Source organism: Schistocerca nitens, chromosome 5 (assembly GCF_023898315.1).
Source record: "Schistocerca nitens isolate TAMUIC-IGC-003100 chromosome 5, iqSchNite1.1, whole genome shotgun sequence".
Taxonomy (NCBI): Eukaryota; Metazoa; Arthropoda; class Insecta; order Orthoptera; family Acrididae; genus Schistocerca; species Schistocerca nitens.
This window is the reverse complement of record NC_064618.1, coordinates 815,043,164-815,068,401: the sequence shown is the minus strand read 5'-3', so window position 1 is coordinate 815,068,401 and position 25,238 is coordinate 815,043,164. Positions and strand designations below refer to the sequence as shown.

Here is a 25,238-nt window from a genome sequence, read left to right as displayed (position 1 = left end):
AAACATACAGACCTTAGTTTCCAGTGTGCACGGCCACATTCCGGTCCAGCCCACTGAAGGAAAAGTGTCTATTTCCCATTTCTTTGCGGAATCAGGACTGTGACTTCAGTAAAAGTTTAAAGTTCCAATCAAGAATTAATTTCATTAAAGTTTCTCACAAACAACACTTCAAATTGCGTTATGTTCAATTGAAAACAAGTCTTTCTAATCTAACAGCACCTTTAGCAGTTCAGAGGCGACCTCTACGGTAACTTCCTACCATATTGTTTTTCGCCCTGACTAACATCATTCAATTGAAAGTTCGCAATAAATATTCAAAAATTAATGCTCGCCATAAAAGTGGAAATGAATTCACCACTTGCCACGCGGAATTTAGTTTCACACGGACGGCACACTAACAGTTATTTTAACGAATCCTAAACGATCCAGGACTGTGTACAGCCCTCGCGAGTTCACTGTCCGTTTTCACTACCAAATACGCGCTTGTCACAGCTCGGCTCTGACGTCATCCGAGGCAGAGCGCGACCAGACGTGTAACTGGCGTGGACCTCACAGTGTCTGGGAGCGAAGTCAACCTTCCTATTGCTTCAGGGGCTGTATTTATAAGGTGCCGGTGCGGACTGCCGAGAAAACTTCTGTTGTCTCTGTCTATTTGCATACGGCGGCAGTCTACAAACGACTGCTATCTCGGGCACATAATCTTTAATAATATACACTCCTGGAAATGGAAAAAAGAACACATTGACACCGGTGTGTCAGACCCACCATACTTGCTCCGGACACTGCGAGAGGGCTGTACAAGCTATGATCACACGCACGGCACAGCGGACACACCAGGAACCGCGGTGTTGGCCGTCGAATGGCGCTAGCTGCGCAGCATCTGTGCACCCCCGCCGTCAGTGTCAGCCAGTTTGCCGTGGCATACGGAGCTCCACCGCAGTCTTTAACACTGGTAGCATGCCGCGACAGCGTGGACGTGAACCGTATGTGCAGTTGACGGACTTTGAGCGAGGGCGTATAGTGGGCATGCGGGAGGCCGGGTGGACGTACCGCCGAATTGCTCAACACGTGGGGCGTGAGGTCTCCACAGTACATCGATGTTGTCGCCAGTGGTCGGCGGAAGGTGCACGTGCCCGTCGACCTGGGACCGGACCGCAGCGACGCACGGATGCACGCCAAGACCGTAGGATCCTACGCAGTGCCGTAGGGGACCGCACCGCCACTTCCCAGCAAATTAGGGACACTGTGGCTCCTGGGGTATCGGCGAGGACCATTCGCAACCGTCTCCATGAAGCTGGGCTACGGTCCCGCACACCGTTAGGCCGTCTTCCGCTCACGCCCCAACATCGTGCAGCCCGCCTCCAGTGGTGTCGCGACAGGCGTGAATGGAGGGACGAATGGAGACGTGTCGTCTTCAGCGATGAGAGTCGCTTCTGCCTTGGTGCCAATGCTGGTCGTATGCGTGTTTGGCGCCGTGCAGGTGAGCGCCACAATCAGGACTGCATACGACCGAGGCACACAGGGCCAACACCCGACATCATGGTGTGGGGAGCGATCTCCTACACTGGCCGTACACCACTGGTGATCGTCGAGGGGACACTGAATAGTGCACGGTACATCCAAACCGTCATCGAACCCATCGTTCTACCATTCCTAGACCGGCAAGGGAACTTGCTGTTCCAACAGGACAATGCACGTCCGCATGTATCCCGTGCCACCCAACGTGCTCTAGAAGGTGTAAGTCAACTACCCTGGCCAGCAAGATCTCCGGATCTGTCCCCCATTGAGCATGTTTGGGACTGGATGAAGCGTCGTCTCACGCGGTCTGCACGTCCAGCACGAACGCTGGTCCAACTGAGGCGCCAGGTGGAAATGGCATGGCAAGCCGTTCCACAGGACTACATCCAGCATCTCTACGATCGTCTCCATGGGAGAATAGCAGCCTGCATTGCTGCGAAAGGTGGATATACACTGTACTAGTGCCGACATTGTGCATGCTCTGTTGCCTGTGTCTATGTGCCTGTGGTTCTGTCAGTGTGATCATGTGATGTATCTGACCACAGGAATGTGTCAATAAAATTTCCCCTTCCTGGGACAATGAATTCACGGTGTTCTTATTTCAATTTCCAGGAGTGTAGTTACCCATTACTTCAGAAACTTCTTAATTTTTGCTGGTATGCAGATAAGCAGTTTGAAAGCACATAGAAAGTTTTAGATCGCTAGAATGAAAACTTCGCTTATTAGAATTTATTTAGTGGAACTAACGGTAATTGTTACCTCTGAACCACACCTTTGCAAAGACTTACTTAGTTGCTATTTATGTTACAAGTCTTAAACTTGGTATAGCTCTATTATTTGATGTATTTGATCATCTCGTTTAACCAAAATGCTCTATTATTAAAATTTCAAGTACTTAATCTACAACACTTAGGTACATTTTAGTTACAAAATTAGTTTTTATTTAATTACTCAAAAACTATAAGAGGTAGATTAACGTGGACTCTCTGCTATTATTTTTGGGGTGTACTGAAGCATAAAACAAATTTTCAAGCTTGTAAGTCCATTATCTACCGCCTCTGATTTTTCCGAAAAACGTGGATTCTGGCGTTAATTTTTGTTTCATGGTTTTGGAAACCAGCATTACTTATTTGTAACTTCTGACTGCTACTTCTGACCAAATTCTGGCTTCCTAGCGTCATTATTTAGCGCCTCTGATTTTTCTCTTAAAACGGCACTTTTCCATAAACTACACTCCTGGAAATTGAAATAAGAACACCGTGAATTCATTGTCCCAGGAAGGGGAAACTTTATTGACACATTCCTGGGGTCAGATACATCACATGATCACACTGACAGAACCACAGGCACATAGACACAGGCAACAGAGCATGCACAATGTCGGCACTAGTACAGTGTATATCCACCTTTCGCAGCAATGCAGGCTGCTGTTCTCCCATGGAGACGATCGTAGAGATGCTGTATGTAGTCTTGTGGAACGGCTTGCCATGCCATTTCCACCTGGCGCCTCAGTTGGACCAGCGTTCGTGCTGGACGTGCAGACCGCGTGAGACGACGCTTCATCCAGTCCCAAACATGCTCAATGGGGGACAGATCCGGAGATCTTGCTGGCCAGGGTAGTTGACTTACACCTTCTAGAGCACGTTGTGTGGCAGGGGATACATGCGGACGTGCATTGTCCTGTTGGAACAGCAAGTTCCCTTGCCGGTCTAGGAATGGTAGAACGATGGGTTCGATGACGGTTTGGATGTACCGTGCACTATTCAGTGTCCCCTCGACGATCACCAGTGGTGTACGGCCAGTGTAGGAGATCGCTCCCCACACACTGATGCCGGGTGTTGGCCCTGTGTGCCTCGGTCGTATGCAGTCCTGATTGTGGCGCTCACCTGCACGGCGCCAAACACGCATACGACCATCATTGGCACCAAGGCAGAAGCGACTCTCATCGCTGAAGACGACACGTCTCCATTCGTCCCTCCATTCACGCCTGTCGCGACACCACTGGAGGCGGGCTGCACGATGTTGGGGCGTGAGCGGAAGACGGCCTAACGGTGTGCGGGACCGTAGCCCAGGTTCATGGAGACGGTTGCGAATGGTCCTCGCCGATACCCCAGGAGCAACAGTGTCCCTAATTTGCTGGGAAGTGGCGGTGCGGTCCCCTACGGCACTGCGTAGGATCCTACGGTCTTGGCGTGCATCCGTGCGTCGCTGCGGTCCGGTCCCAGGTCGACGGGCACGTGCACCTTCCGCCGACCACTGGCGACAACATCGATGTACTGTGGAGACCTCACGCCCCACGTGTTGAGCAATTCGGCGGTACGTCCACCCGGCCTCCCGCATGCCCACTATACGCCCTCGCTCAAAGTCCGTCAACTGCACATACGGTTCACGTCCACGCTGTCGCGGCATGCTACCAGTGTTAAAGACTGCGATGGAGCTCCGTATGCCACGGCAAACTGGCTGACACTGACGGCGGCGGTGCACAAATGCTGCGCAGCTAGCGCCATTCGACGGCCAACACCGCGGGTCCTGGTGTGTCCGCTGTGCCGTGCGTGTGATCATTGCTTGTACAGCCCTCTCGCAGTGTCCGGAGCAAGTATGGTGGGTCTGACACACCGGTGTCAATGTGTTCTTTTTTCCATTTCCAGGAGTGTATTAAATTTAGAACATCAAGACTTGGTATTTGGAACATTATTCCACTAAACTATGATTTAACAAAGTTTTAAACATAAATTTTGATTTTTAATTTCATACTAAATTGTGGTGCGATACTTGTAAGCTACAAGCAGACGCGTTAAGGTGACGTGGCGCTACTAGCAGTGAACTGGGGTAAGTCCCGGCGCACTCGCTCGCCTCTGTATCTCACACACGATACAGCGCTTGGTTTGCTTCACTAGGTGGAATAAAATGTATTGAGCAGCAGCATACAGTTTTCGTAAAGCCGAATAGACTTACTGTGTAAGGTTTCGCTAAAGGCCTAGACCTAATTGAGCATATTGATAGAAATTTGAGTGAAACTGGCTCGTTTAATCTACAGAGAACTGGTCAAGTTTTTTTACGAAGAGCTGTTCGCACTGGAGGAAGAGTTAGTGTTTGATCAGGAACCAGAATGTTTCCAGAATGAGATTTTCACTCTGCAGCGGAGTCTGCGCTGATATGAAACTTCCTGGCAGATTAAAACTGGAAGGTAGGAGACGAGATACTGGCAGAAGTAAAGCTGTGAGGACAGGGCGTGAGTCGTGCTTCGATAGCTCAGTTGGTAGAGCACTTGCCCGCGAAAGGCAAAGGTCCCGAGTTCGAGTCTCGGTCGGGCACACAGTTTTAATCTGCCAGGAAGTTTCAGGAACCAGAATATTCGTTAGTAAGTAGATGTCAGTATACACTGTCTGATCAAAAGTATTCGGACACACTACGTAGCGCGGAATGACCACCAGATGTCAGGAGAGGCGTACGCAGCGTTATAGAAGGTCGGGGAACATGTCGTGTATCGAGTAGAGAGGCAGTAACACCAGCATAGCTCGGTCAGGAGAACTCAGTAACTTTGAACGTGGATTGGTCACTGGATGTCACGCAGTAACAAAGCCATCAGTGACACTTCAAACTTCCTAATTCTGTCCAAGTCCACCGTTGGTGATGTGACTGTGACGTGGAAACACGAAGGAATAATAACAGTTAAACCATGATCAGGTAGGCATAATCTACTACCGGGCAGTGACCCTCGAATGCTGCGGAGGGTGGTTGTATAAGTCAGTGGAACGAATCACTTGTGAGTTTCAGAGTTATGTCAGGAATCAACCTATCACAATCACTGTGCGCAGAGAGTTAAAATGAATCGTGTACTATGAACGAGCTGATCATCATAAGCTACACATTTCTGTCGTCGATGATGAGCGACGCTTGAGACGATGTGTTGAGTGGCAGGGGATGACAGAAAATGAGTTATTTGGAGTGATGAATCAAACTGTACCCTACGGCAATGTGGTGGAAAGGCTTGACTCTGCCGAATGGCTGGAAAACGGTACCGGCCAGCATGTGTAGTGTCAACAGTGAAGTACGAAGGAGGTGCTTTTAAGGTTGTTGTTGTTGTTGTCTTCAGTGCTGACACTGGTTTGATGCAGCTCTCCATGCTACTCTATCCTGTGCAAGCTGCTTCATCTCCCAGTATGTACTGTAGCCTACATCCTTCTGAATCTGCTTGGTGTATTCATCTCTTCGTCTCCCTCTACGATTTTTACCCTCCACGCTTCCCTCCAATACTAAATTGGTGATCCCTTGATGCCTCTGAACATGTCCTACCAACCGATCCCTTCTTCTTGTCAAGTTGTGCCACAAAATCCTCTTCTCCCCAATTCTATTCAACTACTCCTCATTAGTTACGTGATCTACCCATCTAATCTTCAGCATTCTTCTGTAGCACCACATTTCGAACGCTTCTATTCCCTTCTGGTCCAAACTAGTTATCGTCCATGTTTCACTTCCATACATGGCCACACTCCATACAAATACTTTCAGACACGACTTCCTGATGCTTAAATCAATACCCGATGTTAACTAATTTCTCTTTTTCAGAAACGCATTCCTTGCCATTACCAGTCTAAATTTTATATCCTCTCTACTTCGACAATCATAAGTTATTTTGCTCCCCAAATAGAAAAACTCCTTTACTACTTTAAGTGTCTCATTTCCTAATCTAATTCCGTCAGGATCACCCGATTTAATTCTACTACATTCGATTATCCTCGTTTTGCTTTTGTTGATGTTCATCTTATATCCTCCTGTCAAGACACTGTCCATTGCGATCAACTGCTCTTCCAAGTCCTTTGCTGTCTCTTAAAGAATTACAATGTCATCGGCGAACCTCAAAATTTTTATTTCTTCTCCATGGATTTTAATACCTACTCCGAAATTTTCATTTGTTCCTTTACTGCTTGCTCAATATACAGATTGAAGAACATCGGGGATAGGCTACAACCCTGTCTAACTCCCTTCCCAACCACTGCTTCCCTTTCATGTCCCTCGACTCTTATAACTGCCATCTGGTTTCTGTACAAATTGTAAATAGCCTTTCGCTCCCTGTATTTTACCCCTGCCACCTTCAGAATTTGAAAGAGAGTATTCTAAACAACATTGTCAAAAGCTTTCTCCATGTCTACAAATGCTAGAAACGTAGGTTTGCCTTTTCTTAATCTAGTTTCTAAGATAAGTCGTAGGGTCAGTTTTGCCTCACGTGTTACAATATTTCTACGGAATCCAAACTGATCTTCCCCGAGGTCGGCTTCTACCAATTTTCCATTCGTCTGTAAAGAATTCGTGTTAGTATTTTGCAGCTGTGACGTAGTAAACTGATAGTTCGGTAATTTTCACATCTGTCAACAACTGCTTTCCTTGGAATTGGAATTATTATATTCTTGTTGAAGTCTGAGGGAATTTCGCCTGTCTTATACATCTTACTCACCAGATGGTAGAGTTTTGTCAGGACTGGCTCTCCCAAGGCTGTCAGTAGTTCCAATGGAATGTTGTCTACTCCCAGGACTTTGTTTCGACTTGGTCTTTCAGTGTTCTGTCAAACTCTTCACGCAGTATCATATCTCCCATTTCATCTTCATCTATATCCTCTTCCATTTCCATAATATTGCCCACAAGTACACCGCCCTTGTTAAGGTATGGGGAAGTTTTTCGTGGTTAGGTTGCAGATCATCATTACAGTTAAGAAATCGCAAAGTACGGAAGCTATGAACACATTTTGCAGCACTGTGCACTGCGTACAATAGAAAAACAGTTTGGAGGTGATGATTGTTTGTATCAGCCTGACAATGCACTCTATCACAAGGCAACATGTGTGAAGCAATGATCTGTGGACAATAATATTCCTCAAACAGGCTGGCCTTTCCAGAGCCGCGATTTCAACGCAGTGTAACACCATTGGAATGAATAAGACGACGACTTCGCTCCATAACCCAATGTCCAGCATCATAGCCTTCTCTGGTTTCGGCTGCCATTTCTCCACAGATATCCTGACACTTCATTGAAAGTGTCGCCAGAGAGTTCACGCCGTCATAAAGGAAAAGGGGAGACACACCTCACAATAATGTCCACTAATAGGTTTCCGGATACTTTCAATCACATACTGTGCTTGCGATACGCATACTTAGAAGAAAGTGGAGAATACTGGTGTATCAGGACTTATATCCTTATCATTAAATAAGCATAAAAGCAATGGGTACAAATAAGTTCCAACCCAGATTCCAGTTTCATCTCCTGATTAATTTATGAAGCAGCTATCAAGCAATGGTCGTTACCTTGAACAATTAATATCAACTTAAGTTGTTAGTATAAAGTATAAGTTGTATAGTTAGCAATAAGCAGAACATCCATTGTTCGTAGTTTATCTTGGAATACCGCTACCCAGTTTGGGATCGTGTTTCATCGATGTAATTTTCACCCCAGAGGTTGGGGACAAGTTTGGACGTGTCGTGAACTGTACGACTCCTTTTAATTAAATAATATGTACTGCAACAGTCACTTCTTACTAATATTTTATTATCATGAAGTGTTTCGGTGGCATGCTTCCATCATCAGATGCTTTTACAGCTACTTTCATGCAGTAATTAATATGGAGTAAGGTTTGTTTCCTTTGTTGTGTGTGCCAGTGAGTTTGTGCCGAAAAAGACACTTGCTCATGAAGATAAGAAATGCAAGCAGTGAGTTCCTTCGTGGAAGCTGATTTACATTATTGTTCGTAATTGATAATTTTGTTGTGTTGTGCTTGTTACTGTGCTCTGTGTGCCATGCAACGAAATTACCAACAAAAATGTAAACCAGCTACCATACCGAAAATAAGAAAGTTACTTACTGCTTGCATTCCTTACATTCCTGAATAGGCACATTTTCCAACACTTAATCTGACTGGCACACACAGCAAAGAAAACTAACCCCACTTCAGATTAATTACAATCTAAAGGTAACTATAAATGCACTAGATGATGGCAGCATGGTGCCGGAACATATCGTGCTGATAAAGTGTTAATAACAGTTGACTGCTGCAGCATATATTATTTCATATAAATCCTACAGTACACTCACAGCACCGAAATAACTTCAATATAACACAGATAATTTGAAGCATGATTTCTCCTCGTTGTGAATGTCGGGCTGATTTTCAGACAGACACGTCATGAAGACATCACATTCTAAATAAAATACTTTCGATTAAAAATTGGTGTAAAACAACGACAACCAGTTATTGAAATAACTGTTAATATCCATTACTAGTTTTGAGCCACTTCTGGTTTATTTTCAAGGGAGGCTTACAGAAGTAATGAATTCATGTGTCATTCTTATAGCACCGTAATTGATACTGGAGACTGCGTAAAGGCTTTACTCGTAATGTGATGTTACTGATTACAACGCCACTAAAGCGAACCAGAATTCGAATAGCAGCGTTCATGAACAACTTACAAGAGAGATCTTCGGTGTAGTGATGCAAATTAAAGCACTCGGTAAAGCAAATCTTCCGGTCCAGACTGTACACCAGTCCGGTTGCTTTTTGAGTATGCTGATCTAACATATACAACAGCTCACTCGATGAAAGGTTCATACCTAGAGTTTGTAAAGTTGTACAGGTCTCACCAGTACACAAGAAGGAAACAGAATTCTAATTCTATAAATTACGGATTCACATCAGTTTTCAGTAAGATTTTGGAACCTACAATGTGACCTATTGACACACAGCGAGCACGGCTTCAGGAAATATCGTTTTTGTGTAATTCAACTAGCTCTTTATTTTTTACAAGTAGTAATGAGTCCTTTCTACATGGGAACCTGACGATGAGTCCACTTCTCTAGATTTTCAGGAAGCTTTCGGCACCGTTCCTCACAAGCTGTTTCTAATCAAACTGCGTGCCTATGCAATATACACTCAAGCGCCAAAGAAACTACTACAGGCATGCATATTCAATTACAGAGATAGGTAAACAGGCAGAATACGGCGCTGCGGTCTGCGACGCCTATATAAGACAACAAGTGTCTGAGCCAGTTGTATGATCGGTTACTGCTGCTACAATGGCAGGTTATCAAGATTTAAGTTAGTTTGAACGTGGTATCATAGTAGGTGCAAGACCGATGGGACACAGCATCTCCGAGGTAGCGATGAAGTGAAGATTTTCCCATAAGAACAATTCACGAGTGTACCGTGAATATCAGGAATGCGGTAAAACATCAAATCTCCGACAGCGCTGCGACCGAGAAAGGTCCTGCAAGAACCGGACCAACGACGACTGAAGAGAATCGTTGAACGTGACAAAAGTGCAACCCTTCCGAAAATTTGTGCAGATTTCAATGCTGGGCCATCAACAACTGTCAGTGTGCGAATCATTCAACGAAACATCATCGATATGGGCTTTCGGAGACGAAGGCCCAGTCAGTGTAGCCTTCATGACTACCCGACACAAAGCTTTCAGCCTCGTCTGGCCCCATCAACACAGACATTGGACTGATGTTGACTGTAAACATGTTGCCTGGTCGGAGGAGTCTCGTTTAAAATTGTATCGAGCGGATGGACGTGTACGGGTATGGAGACAACCTCATGAATCCACTGACCCGCATGTCAGCAGGGGGGTGTTCAACCTGGTGGAGGCTCTGTAATGGTCTGGGGTGTGTGCAGTAGGAGTGATATTATTTTAGTTAATTTACTCTTTGTTTTTTTTTCACGTGCTTCTGCAAAGAAGTGAACTATACGTGTGTATTTTACTCTGTAGACTAGTGTTTAGAAAATTAATCGCAATTTTTGCCTTCGGCGGCCGGAGTGGCCAAGCGGTTAAAGGCGCCACAGTCTGGAACCGCGAGACCGCTACGGTCGCAGGTTCTAATCCTGCCTCGGGCATGGATGTGTGTGATGTCCTTAGGTTAGTTAGGTTTAAGTAGTTCTAAGTTCTATGGGACTGATGAGCTTAGAAGTTAAGTCCCATAGTGCTCAGAGCCATTTTTGCCTTCTGAATATCCTTATGTAGGGCGGCTTCCTAGTGTAAATTTTCCCGTCGCCAGAAACTCCGCCACGCTACTAAGTTTTAATTTTGTGCTAGTAGACAGCATGCACTTTGGATCAGTGCATTCTAGTTTGAATATTTTTCTCGTGCAATAACTTTTCGGTTAACAGGATTTCTAATAACAGGTATCTATAAATACATGAACTTCACTAGAGAAATTTGTTTCTGTTTAATAGTTTGCGGTCCCAGAGTACAGTGAGAAATTTGCACAGCAACTATAGCGTGCTTTATTATCCTTTGGTATATTTTGTATACATTTCAAATACAGTGGCGCCATTTGAGCCCTTATATCTACAGGGTGTCCCAGCTGTCTTGTCCACCCAAAATATCTCTGGAACAATAACAGCTATTGGAAAACGACTTTCAGCGGTATCAATCTAGGGCTGGTGCCCATGAATGTACATATTTGGAAACATTCTAAAAATAAAGCATATGTGTCTTTTAACACAAACTTATGTTTTTTTAAATGGACCTCCTATATTTTTTCTTCAGCAATCCATAGCACGACAAAGCACATACACAATGGCGTTGATTGCATCGCAATATTCCCATTACATCCCGAGATATTGAGACGCGAAGTTGACACTTGAAACACCAGACATGCGCTGCTAGCGCACGTCCTGAGGCTCAGGCGTGAACCCCATGCTGCCCGTAATCGCGATGTGATTGACATGCGTAATCACACTTCCATACTTATCAAGAGGTCCGAAACGAATAATACGGTCTGTTGCCATCCTGCATTAACGTCGTACATTCCAGCAGGTATTTATCCCATAGGCTAAGGGCGATGCGGTTTTGTAATATATCTGTGTACCGCAACGTTAGTCACAAAGTTAACTTCGCTTATCGTTAATCCGTTACTAAAAAGGTAATGCCGTTCAACGTTAAAACTTTACTTTACTGTAGATCTAGCGCAAGTGACAGTCAATCATTCACACGTAATAGTAAAATTCATGTTGATGGTTTTAGTGAAACGAGCAAGTGGACTAAAAATTTTACCGTTGTTTCGGACCTCTTGATAGGTATGGAGGTGTAATTACGCATGTCAATCACATCGCGATTACGGGCAGCATGGGGTTCACGCCTGAGCCTCAGGACGTGCGCTAGCAGCGCATGTCGGGTGTTACAAGCGTCAACTTCGCGTCTCAATATCTCGGGATGTAATGGAAATATTGCGATGCAATCAACGCCATTGTGTATGTGCTTTGTCATGCTATGGATTGCAGAAGAAAAAATATAGGAGGTCCATTTAAAAAAATATAAGTTTGTGTTAAAAAACACACATGCTTTCGTTTTAGAATGTTTCCAAATATGTACATTCATAGGCCCCAGCCCTAGATTGATACCGGTGAAAGTAGTTTTCCAATAGCTGTTATTGTTCCAGAGATATTTTGGGTGGACAAGATAGCTGGGACACCCTGTATACACTCCTGGAAATGGAAAAAAGAACACATTGACACCGGTGTGTCAGACCCACCATACTTGCTCCGGACACTGCGAGAGGGCTGTACAAGCAATGATCACACGCACGGCACAGCGGACACACCAGGAACCGCGGTGTTGGCCGTCGAATGGCGCTACCTGCGCAGCATTTGTGCACCGCCGCCGTCAGTGTCAGCCAGTTTGCCGTGGCATACGGAGCTCCATCGCAGTCTTTAACACTGGTAGCATGCCGCGACAGCGTGGACGTGAACCGTATGTGCAGTTGACGGACTTTGAGCGAGGGCGTATAGTGGGCATGCGGGAGGCCGGGTGGACATACCGCCGAATTGCTCAACACGTGGGGCGTGAGGTCTCCACAGTACATCGATGTTGTCGCCAGTGGTCGGCGGAAGGTGCACGTGCCCGTCGACCTGGGACCGGACCGCAGCGACGCACGGATGCACGCCAAGACCGTAGGATCCTACGCAGTGCCGTAGGGGACCGCACCGCCACTTCCCAGCAAATTAGGGACACTGTTGCTCCTGGGGTATCGGCGAGGACCATTCGCAACCGTCACGCCCCAACATCGTGCAGCCCGCCTCCAGTGTTGTCGCGACAGGCGTGAATGGAGGGACGAATGGAGACGTGTCGTCTTCAGCGATGAGAGTCGCTTCTGCCTTGGTGCCAATGATGGTCGTATGCGTGTTTGGCGCCGTGCAGGTGAGCGCCACAATCAGGACTGCATACGACCGAGGCACACAGGGCCAACACCCGGCATCATGGTGTGGGGAGCGATCTCCTACACTGGCCGTACACCACTGGTGATCGTCGAGGGGACACTGAATAGTGCACGGTACATCCAAACCGTCATCGAACCCATCGTTCTACCATTCCTAGACCGGCAAGGGAACTTGCTGTTCCAACAGGACAATGCACGTCCGCATGTATCCCGTGCCACCCAACGTGCTCTAGAAGGTGTAAGTCAACTACCCTGGCCAGCAAGATCTCCGGATCTGTCCCCCATTGAGCATGTTTGGGACTGGATGAAGCGTCGTCTCACGCGGTCTGCACGTCCAGCACGAACGCTGGTCCAACTGAGGCGCCAGGTGGAAATGGCATGTCAAGCCGTTCCACAGGACTACATCCAGCATCTCTACGATCGTCTCCATGGGAGAATAGCAGCCTGCATTGCTGCGAAAGGTGGATATACACTGTACTAGTGCCGACATTGTGCATGCTCTGTTGCCTGTGTCTATGTGCCTGTGGTTCTGTCAGTGTGATCATGTGATGTATCTGACCCCAGGGATGTGTCAATAAAGTTTCCCCTTCCTGGGACAATGAATTCACGGTGTTCTTATTTCAATTTCCAGGAGTGTATTATACACCGTACGATATGGCTAGGGACTCTGCGTATTGTGAGCGGACACAAGGAGAATTGTCTGCTGTCCGTAAACAGCTGGAAGCTGCGTACGCTACGGTCGACGAGCTTCTAGCTAATGCTCAATGTTGCGATGACGTCGGCGCGCCAGTGACGAGACCTGCGACATCAATGGTGCCACTGGAAACCACTGGTGATCCGGAAGTCGCTGCGGCTTCTGATACACAACATGTGACCGGTCCGTGCACTCTCCAGAGTGGGTGGTAGACAGTGGTGCGTTCACGTGTCACTGGGCGGAAGGCGAAAGAGGGAGCAGGTGATGCGGCTGGCACCTTACGTCTTAGCAACAGTTACGAGGTGCTACACAGTGTTGATAACTCTGTGCCTGCAGTCCGGACAAGTACAGAGGGTAGGTATGCTCGTCATTGGGGGCTCCAGTGTTAGGCGGGTGATGCATCCCCTCAGGGAGATAGCAGGCAAAGCGGGAAAGAATTCCAGTGTGCATTTGGTATGTTTGCCGGGAGGCGACATTCGTGATGTGGAAGAGCCCCTGTCGGCGGCTAGCGAGCGCACTGGGTGCAGCTGGATGCATGTAGTGCCACATGTCGTCACGAATGACGCCTGTCGCTTGACTTCTGAGGCCATCATGGGCTCCTTTTTGCGGCTGGCTGATTTGGTGAAGGCTACTAGCAAAGTACGAGGGGTGCATGCTAAGCTGTCTATTTGTAGCGTCGTATCCAGAAGAAAGGTGGAAGGAGTATAAAGAGGGTCTATACAAGGGCGATGTACTTCAGGACAATATTATGGAAATGGAAGAGGATGTAGATGAAGATGAAATGGGAGATACGATACGGCGTGAAGAGTTTGACAGAGCACTGAAAGACCTGAGTCGAAACAAGGCCCCGGGAGTAGACAGCATTCCATTAGAACTACTGACGGCCTTGGGAGAGCCAGTCATGACAAAACTCTACCATCTGGTGAGCAAGATGTACGAGACAGGCGAAATACCCTCAGACTTCAAGAAGAATCTAATAATTCCAATCCCAAAGAAAGCAGGTGTTGACAGATGTGAAAATTACCGAACAATCAGTTTAATAAGCCACAGCTGCAAAATACTAACACGAATTCTTTATAGACGAATGGAAAAACTAGTAGAAGCCGACCTCGGGGAAGATCAGTTTGGATTCCGTAGAAATACTGGAACACGTGAGGCAATACTGACCTTACGACTTATCTTAGAAGAAAGATTAAGGAAAGGAAAACCTACGTTTCTTTTTGTAGACTTAGGAAAAGCTTTTGACAATGTTGACTGGAATACTCTCTTTCAAATTCTAAAGGTGGCAGGGGTAAAATACAGGGAGCGAAAGGCTATTTACAATTTGTACAGAAACCAGATGGCAGTTATAAGAGTCGAGGGGCATGAAAGGGAAGCAGTGGTTGGGAAGGGAGTAAGACAGGGTTGTAGCCTATCCCCGATGTTATTCAATCTGTATATTGAGCAAGCAGTAAAGGAAACAAAAGAAAAATTCGGAGTAGGCATTAAAATTCATGGAGAAGAAATAAAAACTTTGAGGTTCGCCGATGACATTGTAATTCTGTCAGAGACAGCAAAGGACTTGGAAGAACAGTTGAATGGAATGGATAGCGTCTTGAAAGGAGGATACAAGATGAACATCAACAAAAGCAAAACGAGGATAATGGAATGTAGTCGAATTAAGGTGGGTGATGCTGACGGAATTAGATTAGGAAATGAGACACTTAAAGTAGCAAAGGAGTTTTGCTATTTGGGGAGCAAAATAACTGATGATGGTCGTAGTAGAGAGGATATAAAATGTAGACTGGCAATGGCAAGGAAAGCGTTTCTGAACAAGAGAAATTTGTTAACATCGAGTATAGGTTTAAGTGTCAGGAAGTCATTTCTGAAAGTATTTGAATGGAGTGTAGCCATCTATGGAAGTGAAACATGGACAATAAATAGTTTGGACAAGAAGAAAATGGAAGCTTTCGAAATGTGGTGCTACAGAAGAATGCTGAAGATTAGATGGGTAGATCACGAAACTAATGAGGAGGTATTGAATAGGATTGGGGAGAGGAGAAGTTTGTGGCACAACTTGACCAGAAGAAGGGATCGGTTGGCAGGACATGTTCTGAGGCATCAAGGGATCACCAATTTAGTATTGGAGGGAAGCGTGGAGGGTAAAAATCGTAGTGGGAGACCAAGAGATGAATACACTAAGCAGATTCAGAAGGATGTAGGTTGCAGTAGGTACTGGGAGATGAAGAAGCTTGCACAGGATAGAGTAGCATGGAGAGCTGCATCAAATCAGTCTCAGGACTGAAGACCACAACAACAACAATCCAGGTTTGATCGCGGTCCACTGGTTTGGAGCAGAGTGGAACATCTAAACCAGAGGCTCAGACGACTCTGCGACGGTATCGGATGCGACTTTCTCGACCTCCGCTATAGGGTGCAAAATTGTAGGGTTCCCCCTAATAGGTCAGGTGTGCACTACACGCAGGAAGCGGCTACTAGGATAGAGGAGTACGTGTGGCGTGCACTTGGTTCTTGGTTTTTATTTAGGTTAGAGAACCCCTCCCTTGAGATCAAAGTGGATTTGCTGTTAAATCAGCAACAGTGACCTCAAAGAATCTTGGTCCACGCAGGTCAGAGATAGAAAAGATTAATATGATTTTGGTTAACTGCTGGAGCACCCAAAGAAGTGTCCCAGACCTATTTTCGCTTACTGAAGGCTAAAACGCAAAGACAGTATTGGGAACAGAAAGCTGGTTGAAATCAGATGTCAATGACAACGAAATCCTAAGTTCAGATTGGATTGTTTATCGTAAGGATACGTTAGTCGCCATTGGGGGCGGCGTGTTTATTGGAGTAAAAAATTCGAAACAATCTAGCGAGAGTATCACGGATTCCGAATATGAATTAATCTGGCTGAAACTGAGTATCAAAGAACGGTCAAAAATGGTGATCGAATGCTTTTACAGACCACCTGGGTCAGGATTTGTAGTTGTAGAGCGATTCAGACAGAACTTGCAGAATATCATTAGTAATTTGCTGATCATGCCGTTGTAATAGGGGGTGACTTTGACTTACAGGCATAGATTGAGAGTGTTATGCCATCAAAACTGGTGCCAGAGACAGGCATGGATTGAGAGTGTTGTGCCATCAAAACTGGTGCCAGAGGCAGGCATTCGTGTGGCATTGTTCTGGATGTCTTGTCCGAAAATTACCTTGAGCAGATATCTAGAGAACCAATCGCGAGGGAAACGTCTTAGACCTTATTGAATCAGTTAACGTAGAGGAAGGTATCAGTGATCATAAGACAGTGACAGCGTCTATGACGACGTGCCCTACAAGGAGTATTAAGAAAGGTAGGAAGATGTATTTGTTCAGCAAGGGTGATAGGATACAAATATTACAATATCTCAGCAGTCAGCAGCATCAAATATCCGACGATGAGGACGAACATGTGGAGAACAAATGTCAAAAATTCAAAGGAATCGTTCAATATGGCCTAGACAATTATGTTCCGAGAAAGGTTGTAAAGGACGGAAAAGATCCAGAATGGTTTAACAGCCGAGTTAGAAAAGCGCTACGTAAACAAAGAGCTTCATCTCAGATTCAAGAGAAGTAATGACCTAGCTGCCAAATAAAAGCTGAACGAAGCGAAAATGAGCGTAAGGAGAGCAATTAGAGAAGCGTTCAATGATTTTGAAAGTAATACGTTGTAAACCGACCTGAGCAAAAACCGTAAAAGATTTTGGTCGTATGTAAAATCAGCAAGTGGGTCAAAATCATCTACTTATTCTCTCAGCGACCACATTGTCACAGAAACTGGAGATAACACAAATAAGGACGAAATACTGAATTCGGTCTTCCGAAGCTGTCCCAACTTTCAAATGTCGTGCGAAGGTCGAAACGGCAGATATTGAGATAACCGATCGCGGAATTGAAAAACAGCTACAGTCGCTTCGTAGTGGACAGGCCTCAGGACCAAACGAGGTGCCTATAAGATTCTATAAAGATTATGCGAAAGAAGATGCTCTCCTTTCAGCAGTAATTTATCGTAGATCACTTGAGCAACGAAAGGTACCTAACGACTGGAAAATAGTGTGGGTCATTTCCGTTTTGAAGAAAGAATCCATACAATTATAGACTTACATTGTTGTCGTCAATCTGTTGTAGAATTACGGAACATGTTTTACGCTTAACAATTATGACGTTTTTGGAAAATGAACATCTCCTCTTCCCCCAGCGAAGCGTCCTGGGACCTCTGCTGTTCCTGATCTATATAAATGACCTGGGTGACAATCTGAGCAGTTCTCTTAGGTTGTTCGCAGATGATCCTGCAATTTACCGTCTAGTACGGTCATCCGAAGACCAGTATCAGTTGCAAAGCGATTTAGAAAAGATTGCTGTATGGTGTGGCAGGTGGCAGTTGACGCTAAATAACGAAAAGTGTGAGGTGATCCACATGAGTTCCAAAAGAAATCCGTTGGAATTCGAATACTCGATAAATAGTGCAATTCTCAAGGCTGTCAATTCAACTAAGTACCTGGGTGTTAAAATTACGAACAACTTCAGTTGGAAAGACCACGTAGATAATATTGTCGGGAAGGCGAGCCAAAGGTTGCGTTTCATTGGCAGGACACTTAGAAGATGCAACAAGTCGACTAAAGAGACAGCTTACACTACACTCGTTCGTCCTCTGTTAGAATATTGCTGCGCGGTGTGGGATCCTTACCAGGTGGGATCGACGGAGGACATCGAAAGGGTGCAAAAAAGGGCAGCTCGTTTTGTATTATCACGTAGTAGCGGAGAGAGTGTGGCAGATATGATACGCGAGTTGGGATGGAAGTCATTAAAGCAAAGACGTTTTTCGTCGCTGCGAGTTCTATTTACGAAATTTCAGTCACCAACTTTCTCTTCCGAATGCGAAAATATTTTGTTGAGCCCAAACTACATAGGTAGGAATGATCATCAAAATAAAATAAGAGAAATCAGAGCTCGAACAGAAAGGTTTAGGTGTTCGTTTTTCCCGCGCGCTGTTCGGGAGTGGAATGGTAGAGAGATAGTATGATTGTGGTTCGATGAACCCTCTGCCAAGCACTTAAATGTGAATTGCAGAGTAGTCATGTAGATGTAGATGTAGATGTAGAAAATTTCAAAATTTTAACCATGGCTGAAGCAGCAACTGTTGAAAATCTTCTCGGTAAATGATAACAGCCAAACAGTTTCAGGATAAAGATTTATTGAAATTCTTGACCACGGTTTTGGTATATCTAAATATACCTTCATCAGTAGCAAAAATACATTAATATAACATCCTGCAGTGGAGTTGCATAAAACAAAGTGCCAAAGGCGTCGTGAGAAGTTAAAATTAAAATATCACCTCTATCTGTACAGCATAATTATGAAGAGATGGTCGATGCGAACACGGCATATTATCAGTAGTTAGCCTGTGAACTAATTATTGAGGACGCCCTTGGCACGATTGTTGTATGCATCTCCACTGCAGGATGTGATTTTAGTGCATTTTTGCTTCTGATGAAGGTATATTTAGATGTACCGAAACCGTGGTCGAGGCTGTCAGTAATACCTTATTCTGTAACTGCTTGGCTGTTATCCTCCACAAATATCAACATGGATTCCGTAAACAGAGAAATTGCGAAAGACAGCTCGCCCTTTTCCTCCATGAGATCCACAGAGCAGTGCACAACGACGCTGAGGCAGATGGCATTTTTCTTGACTGTCAGTAAGGCATTCGACACTGTCCCCAGTTTCCATTTATTGAAAAATATACGAGCTTCCGGAGTATCACAGCAGACTTGCGATTCGATTCAAGACTTTCTGGCAAATGGAACTCAACACGTCGCTCTTAACGGAATAAAATCGGTAGATGTAAAGATAATATACGGAGTACCACAGGGAAGTGTCATAGGACCGTTTCTGTTTACAATATACAGGGTTATTACAAATGATTGAAGCGATTTCACAGCTCTACAATAACTTTATTATTTGAGATATTTTCACAATGCTTTGCACACACATACAAAAACTCAAAAAGTTTTTTTAGGCATTCACAAATGTTCGATATGTGCCCGTTTAGTGATTCGGCAGACATCAAGCCGATAATCAAGTTCCTCTCACACTCGGCGCAACATGTCGCCATCAATGAGTTCGAAAGCATCGTTCATGCGAGCTCGCAGTTCTGGCACGTTTCTTGGTAGAGGAGGTTTAAACACTGAATCTTTCACATAACCCCACAGAAAGAAATCGCATGGGGTTAAGTCGGGAGAGCGTGGAGGCCATGACATGAATTGCTGATCATGATCTCCACCACGACCGATCCATCGGTTTTCCAATCTTCTGTTTAAGAAATGCCGAACATCATGATGGAAGTGCGGTGGAGCACCATCCTGTTGAAAGATGAAGTCGGCGCTGTCGGTCTCCAGTTGTGGCATGAGCCAATTTTCCAGCATGTCCAGATACACGTGTCCTGTAACGTTTTTTTCGCAGAAGAAAAAGGGGCCGTAAACTTTAAACCGTGAGATTGCACAAAACATGTCAACTTTTGGTGAATTGCGAATTTGCTGCACGAATGCGTGAGGATTCTCTACCGCCCAGATTCGCACATTGTGTCTGTTCACTTCACCATTAAGAAAAAATGTTGCGTCATCACTGAAAACAAGTTTCGCACTGAACGCATCCTCTTCCATGCGCTGTTGCAACCGCGCCGAAAATTCAAAGCGTTTGACTTTGTCATCGGGTGTCAGGGCTTGTAGCAATTGTAAACGGTAAGGCTTCTGCTTTAGCCTTTTCCGTAAGATTTTGCAAACCGTCGGCTGTGGTACGTTTAGCTCCCTGCTTGCTTTATTCGTCGACTTCCGCGGGCTACGCGTGAAACTTGCCCGCACGCGTTCCACCGTTTCTTCGCTCACTGCAGGCCGACCCGTTGATTTCTCCTTACAGAGGCATCCAGAAGTTTCAAACTGCGCATACCATCGCCGAATGGAGTTAGCAGTTGGTGGATCTTTGTTGAACTTCGTCCTGAAGTGTCGTTGCACTGTTATGACTGACTGATGTGAGTGCATTTCAAGCACGACATACGCTTTCTCGGCTCCTGTCGCCGTTTTGTCTCGCTGCGCTCTCGAGAGCTCTGTCGGCAGAAACCTGAAGTGCGGCTTCCGCCGAACAAAACTTTATGAGTTTTTCTACGTATCTGTAGTGTGTCGTGACCATATGTCAATGAATGGAGCTACAGTGAATTTATGAAATCGCTTCAATCATTTGTAATAGCCCTGTATATACTCGTAAATGACCAAGTAGAAAGCTTCGGATGCTCTTTAAGGCTATTCACAGGTGATGCAGTTGTCTATACCACAGCAGCAACGCCAAAAGATAGTAAGAATTTGCAGAACGACCTGCAGAGAATTGATGATTGGTGCAGGCTCTGGCAGTTGACCCTGAACGTAAATAAATGGGACATATTGCGCGTACGTAGGAAACGAAATCCACTACAGTACAGCCACACTATTGATGACAAACATCTGGAGACAGCGTCTGCCGTAAAATACCTAGGCGTAACTATTCAGAGCGACCTTAAGTGGAATGACCACATAAAACAGATAGTGGGAAAAGTAGACACCAGACTCAGATTCATCGCAAGAATCTGAAGAAAATCTAACTCATGCACGAAAGAAGTGGCTTATAAGGCCCTTGTTCGCCCGATTCTTGAGTACTGTGCATCACGGAGAGATTTACTATTGAAATTTCGGATGAGCACTTTTTAGGGGGAGTCGGACAACATATTACTTCCACCCACATATATCTCGCGTATTGACCACGAGGAGAAAATTCGAGAAATTAGAGCCAATACAGAGGCTTACCAACAACCACTCTTCCCACTCACTAATCGCGAGTGGAACAGGGTTGGAGGGATCACATAGTTGTACCGAAATACCCTCCGCCACGCACCATTCGGTGGCTTGCGAAGTATGATGTAGATGCAGATGTAGATATGAGAACCATGATACGTCTATATACGACTCTGACAGGTGACACGAACGTAAGCATCCTGTCTGATCACCTGCATCCATTAATGTCCATTGTGCATTTCGATGGATTTGGGCAATTCCAGCAGGACAATGCGACACTCCACACGTTCATAATTGCTACAGAGTGGGTCCCGGAACACGTCTCTGAGTTTAAACAGTCGGCTAGCCAGCAGACTCCCCTGCCATGAACATTATAGAGCATATCTGGGATGCCTTGCAATGTGCTGTTCAGAAGAGATCTCCACCCCATCGTACTCTTACGGATTTATGGACAGCCCTGCAGGATTAATGGTGTCAGTTCCCTCCAGCACTACTTCACACATTAGTCGAGTCCATGCCATGTCTTCATGCGTCACTTCTGCTAGCTCGCAGCAGCCCAACACGATACTAGGCAGGTGTACAAGATTCTTTGGCTCTTCGGTGTCGTTCCAGTTACGTGACTGGATTCTTGATTTACTATCAGAAAGATCACATTTCGTAGTAGCTGATGAGAAATCATCGAGTGAAATATATGTGATATCTGGTGTTCTCAAAAGATGTGTCATTGAAATTCGGATGTTCGTATTTTATAAAACGATTAAGGAGGCATTTCAGACTATTCTCCTTTATTGTTCAGTCTCTGTTGTACATTTTTTAATTAGATTACATGTTTCAGTCACCCAGGATCGTCTTCAGTTGCACGTAGCTGCGTACATCAACCGCTCTTGTCTCGTCAGAACATAGCACACTACTCTCATACATGGTCCTGATAAGAAAAGACTGATTTTTGACTCAACTACTTATATCCTGAGTGATTGAAACGAGTAGATTAAAAATGTGTAACTGTGGCTGAACAAAGAATGAGAATTATCTTAAATATCAATACAGCTGCTGATTTTCAAGAGAAGTACAGAGTTATTACAAATAATTGAAGCGATTTCACAGCTCTACAATAACTTTATTATTTGAGATATTTTCACAATGCTTTGCACACACATACAAAAACTCAAAAAGTTTTTTTAAGCATTCACAAATGTTCGATATGTGCCCCTTTAGTGATTCGGCAGACATCAAGCCGATAATCAAGTTCCTCCCACACTCGGTGCAGCATGTCCCCATCAATGAGTTCGAAAGCATCGTTGATGCGAGCTCGCAGTTCTGGCACGTTTCTTGGTAGAGGAGGTTTAAACACTGAATCTTTCACATAACCCCACAGAAAGAAATCGCATGGGGTTAAGTCGGGAGAGCGTGGAGGCCATGACATGAATTGCTGATCATGATCTCCACCACGACCGATCCATCGGTTTTCCAATCTCCTGTTTAAGAAATGCCGAACATCATGATGGAAGTGCGGTGGAGCACCATCCTGTTGAAAGATGAAGTCGGCGCTGTCGGTCTCCAGTTGTGGAATGAGACAATTTTCCAGCATGTCCAGATACACGCGTCCTGTGACGTTTTTTTCGCACAGGAAAAAGGGGCCGTAAACTTTAAACAGTGAGATTGCACAAAACACGTTAACTTTTGGTGAATTGCGAAATTTCTGCACGAATGCGTGAGGATTCTCTACCGCCCAGATTCGCACATTGTGTCTGTTCACTTCACCATTAAGAAAAAATGTTGCTTCATCACTGAAAACTAGTCTCGCACTGAACGCATCCTCTTCCATGAGCTGTTGCAACCGCGCCGAAAATTCAAAGCGTTTGACTTTGTCATCGGGTGTCAGGGCTTGTAGCAACTGTAAACGGTAAGGCTTCTGCTTTAGCCTTTTCCGTACGATTTTCTAAACCGTCGGCTGTGGTACGTTTAGCTCCCTGCTCGCTTTATTCGTCGAATTCCGAGGGCTACGCGTGAAACTTGCCCGCACGCGTTCACCCGTGTCTTCGCTCACTGCAGGCCAACCCGTTGATTTCCCCTTACAGAGGCATCCAGAAGCTTTAAACTGCGCATACCATCGCCGAATGGAGTTAGCAGTTGGTGGATCTTTGTTGAACTTCGTCCTGAAGTGTCGTTGCACTGTTATGACTGACTGATGTGAGTGCATTTCAAACACGACATACGCTTTCTCGGCTCCTGTCGCCATTTTGTCTCACTGCGCTCTCGAGCGCTCTGGCGGCAGAAACCTGAAGTGCGGCTTCAGCCAAACAAAACTTTATGAGTTTTTCTACGTGTCTGTAGTGTGTCGTGACCATATGTCAATGAATGGAGCTACAGTGAATTTATGAAATCGCTTCAATCATTTGTAATAGCCCTGTATATGTCGACTATAGTGATTTAGGAGACAATCTGAGCAGTCCTAATAGGTTTTTTGAAGATGATTCTGTCATTTGTCGACCAGTAAAATCAATATAATTGGAGACTAATTTAGACAAGATACCTGTGTGGTATGGAAAGTGGCAATTTAGCCAAAACAACAAAAATTGTTAGTTCCTACTCATGAGAAGGAAAAATCGTTAAATTTCGTTTGCACGATAAACCGCTCAAATTTAAAGGTTGTCGATTCAATTAAATATCTATGGATCGCTATTAAAAACAGTTTAAGCTGGAGCCATCCCACAGAAAATGCGGAGAAGTCGAAACAAAGACTGCTTTTTATTGTCGGCCGGAGTGGCCAAGTGGTTCTAGGCGCTACAGTCTGGAGCCGCGTGACCGCTACGGTCGCAGGTTCGAATCCTGCCTCGGGCATGGATGTGTGTGATGTCCTTAGGTTAGCTAGGTTTAAGTAGTTCTAAGTTCCAGGGGACTGATGACCTCAGAAGTTAAGTCCCATGTGCTCAGAGACAAAATGCGCTATATTGGCAGGACACAAAAGATACAACAAACCTACTATAGACACAAAGCAGTAGCACTACGCTCGTTCATCTTCCTCTTGAGTATTTTTGCGTGATATGGGACCGTTACGAAATAAGATTAAGGAAGAACATCGAGAAAGTTTAAAATACTGGGTCACTCTTCTTGTATTACCGCGAAAGAAGGGAGGAAGTATTAGGCATCTGATACTCAATGTGGGGTGGCAATTATTAAAACAAAGGCGTTTTTCGCTCTCATGAGATTCTTTCATGAAATTTCAATGATCATCTTTCTTATGCGTAAGCAAAAATATTTTGTTGGATTCCGCCTACAAACAGAGAGATTACCCGAAGTAAAATAAAACGAGAATATTTGGGAATATTTGGGTATTCATTATTCCCACGAGCTACTAGAGAGTAGAAAGGTCGACAAATAGTCTGAAAATGGTTCTGTGGACGCTCTGACAAGTATTTACGTGTGAACGTCAGAGTAACCATGTAAGTGTAAGTCTCCTACAAGCAGAATCTGAAGACGAGCCCGAAGTAAAATGAAAAATTAATTATGTTTCGGCAAGTGTCTTGGAGTAGTTATTTGTAATTCAAAAAATGGTTCAAATGGCTCTGAGCACTATGGGACTTAACTCCTGTGGTCATCAGTCCCCTAGAACCCTCGTAAGTTCAACTCGATTTCTAAACTGAAGGAAACACTTCACGGCATTCGCTTCAGAACTGCTACAAATTCGTCGGGCAATAGACCGCGCCGCTCGAACTCTCAACACAACTGGCACTGCTTAGAGCATCGTACGACTTCCACATCGCTGGCAACGGGTTATACACAATTCTGGTGACTACTATGAAGGTCAGTAAAACTTTGAAACACTTTTCTATTTTGTACGAGCTGTAAATAAATAGTTTCCACTATTAAAGTTCCAACCCTCGTATTTAACATACTGAACGGACTGTTAATCATGTAACAACGGTAATCAAAAGGTTAATTTTTCGAGGGAACGTACAGAAACCAAATTGTACAGCCACGCA

The 25,238-nt window shown here is 45.0% G+C and overlaps 1 protein-coding gene and 1 non-coding gene across 2 annotated transcripts in view; one reads left to right on the top strand and one right to left on the bottom strand.

The window, feature by feature from the left end:
- The window catches only part of LOC126260737 (atrial natriuretic peptide receptor 1-like), a 506,740-nt gene that overhangs the window by 137,819 nt on the left and 343,683 nt on the right, over positions 1-25,238 (bottom strand). The gene's annotated exons all lie outside the window — the stretch shown is intronic.
- Positions 4,759-4,833, top strand: Trnas-cga (transfer RNA serine (anticodon CGA)). Its single transcript has one exon. It is a non-coding gene; the product is annotated as a tRNA-Ser (tRNA).